We start from the raw sequence: 2,723 nt of genomic DNA on the forward strand, positions 1-2,723 counted from the left end.
TGCTGAAATCCTGCAATCAAATCCCACTAGCCTTCAAAGTCTGATTCTCTGGGAATTCGTCCTCCTGTTGCCAGATCCCCAGGTTGGGAAGCCTGACATGGGGCTCAGAACCTTCACTCCAGTTGGTGGACTTCTGTGATATAATTGTTCTCCAGTTTGTGTGTTACTCACCCAGTGGTTATGGGATTTGATTTTATGGTGATTGCGCCTCTCCTACCATCTCACTGTGGCTTCTCCTTTGTCTTTGGATGTGGGGTATCTTTTTTGGTGAGTTCCAGTGTCTTCCGGTGGATGATTGTTCAGCAGTTAGTTGTGATTCCAGTGCTCTCACAAGAGGGAGTTAGTGCACGTCCTTCTACTCCATCATCTTGAACCAATCCCTAACATTTATTCTTAATAACGTTTGCAAAGGGCTTAAAACAGTAATTGATCTATAAATATTAACTATTATCATTATCATCCCCTAGGAGCAATAATGTTTATATTTGATTCTTCACCTAATAACCTATGAACGTTCTGTCTTCTCCTACCCTCAAGTGGCTCTCTCTGATATTCCCAGCAGCTAACATAGTGCCTAGCTATCTGGCTTTAATGAGTGAATAGAACAGGCATATTCCTTCATCTATACACTGTAATTTTATTTATATTGCATTAACTTATTTGGGATTAAGATTGACTTTCATATATTTACATGTGAAATCAAGTGTCTAGGAGTTCTTTTTAAATGGCTCAGAAAAAAATGTTGGGGGAGGTAGCTGAAATAAGATTGGCAGAATGTTGACGGTTGTTAAAGCTGATGATGGATACATGGGAGTTCATTATACTCCATTCTTTCTCTTCTCTTCTGTATGTGTAAGAACATACACAATAAAAAAAACTGGGTGAGGGGGGACTTTCCTGGTGGTCCGGTGGTTAAGACTCCATGCTTCCACTTCAGGGGGCATGGGTTTGATCCCTGGTGAGGGAACTAAAATCCCACATGCTGCGCAGTGCAGCCAAAAAAAAAAAAAAAATTGAGAAGGGATAGTAAACTAAAGGCCCAGATCTTTTTTCTTTCCTAATGAACAGCCTTTAATATATATCTACTCAGTTTTTCAGATTTTAAAAACATTTTTGTAATTTATAGAGTGTTTAAAACTAACATTAAAAAAGAAAACTACAAGAAACTTCAATTATAACTGCTTGTAAAACAGATGAAAATGTCAAATATTTTAACAATTTTTGTTTCAGGCCTTGATATAAGAATGTTTCCAAGGGACTCTCAAAAAACACACATACACACACAAATTTATAATCTTAAAAATTTCTAGCTTTGCTAAAATTCAGTATCTTTTTTTTTTCACCTCACATAGTTACCTTTTCAAAAATTTTGTGGTGAGAACATTTAAGATCTACTTTCTTAGCAACTTTCAAGTGTACAATACATGTTAACTATTTTAGTCACCATGCTGCATATTAGATCCCCAGAACCTGTTCATCTTATAACTGGAAGTTTGTACCATTTGACCAACATCTCCCCATTTCCCCCACCCCCAACTTCTGGCAACCACCAAGTTACTCTTTGTTTCTATGAGTTTGGCTTTTCTAGATTCTAAATACATCTGAGATCATAGAGTACAGTTGACCCTTTAAAAAGGTGAGGGGTGGGACTTCCCTGGTGGTCAGGGGGTAAGACTCTGCACTCCCAATGCAGGGGGCCCAGGTTCGATCCCTGGTCAGGGAACTAGATCCCACATACATACCGCAACTAAGAAGCCCGCAGGCCACAACTAAGAGTCCGCATGCCTCAACAAAAGATCCCGCATACTGCAGCAAAGATCCCACGTGCTGCAACTAACACCTGGAGCAGCCTAAATAAATAATAAATAAATAAATATTAAAAAGGTGAGGGGTGAGGGCACTGACCACCTGCCCAGTTGAAAAATCCATGTCTAACTTCACAGTCAGCCCTCTGTACATGCAGTTCTCCATCTGAGGATTCAACCAACCATGGATCATGTAGTACATATTTAGTCAAAAAAAAAAAAATTCACTGTAGTTCAAACCCATGTTGTTCAAGTGTTCACTGTATTTGTCTTTCTACATCTGACTTATTTGACTTAGCATACTGCCCTCAAAATTTTATCCATGTTGTCACAAATGACAGGGTTTCCTTCTTTTTTATAGCTAAATAATATGCGTGCGTGCATGCATTTGTGTGTGTGTGTGTGTGTGTGTGTGTGTGTGTGTGTGTATTCCACATTTTCTTTATCTGTCAACAGACACTTAGGTTGTTTCCATGTCTTGGCTGTTGTGAATAATGCTGCAATGAACACAGAGGGTGCAGATACCTCTTGGTAAAATTCAATGTTTTAAATAAATGATTTCTAGTGGGTGAACAAAGGAAAGAGGAAAAGAGGGGTATTATTAGAAACAGAAAGAAGGGGGAAGGAGCCCACTTAGAATACAATTATTATATTCTTCATTAAGAGATAAAAAATCTGGGCTTCCCTGGTGGTGCAGTGGTTGAGAGTCCGCCTGCCGATGCAGGGGACACGGGTTCGTGCCCCAGTCCAGCAAGATCCCACATGCCACGGAGTGGCTGGGCCCGTGAGCCATGGCCACTGAGCCTGCGTGTCCGGAGCCTGTGCTCCACAACAGGAGAGTCCACAACAGCGAGAGGCCCGCGTACCGCAAAAAAGAAAGAGATAAAAAATCTCACCTTGCCTTGTTCTACCTTTGTT

The 2,723-nt window shown here is 40.4% G+C and overlaps 1 non-coding gene across 1 annotated transcript; it reads left to right on the forward strand.

Moving 5' to 3' along the window:
• The first annotated feature begins 1,651 nt into the window (after window positions 1–1,651).
• On the forward strand, window positions 1,652–1,723 carry TRNAG-CCC (transfer RNA glycine (anticodon CCC)). The gene has a single exon. It is a non-coding gene; the product is annotated as a tRNA-Gly (tRNA).
• The last annotated feature ends 1,000 nt before the right edge of the window (window positions 1,724–2,723 follow it).

Source organism: Lipotes vexillifer, unplaced genomic scaffold (genome assembly GCF_000442215.2).
Source record: "Lipotes vexillifer unplaced genomic scaffold, Lipotes_vexillifer_v1.1 scaffold847, whole genome shotgun sequence".
Taxonomy (NCBI): Eukaryota; Metazoa; Chordata; class Mammalia; order Artiodactyla; family Lipotidae; genus Lipotes; species Lipotes vexillifer.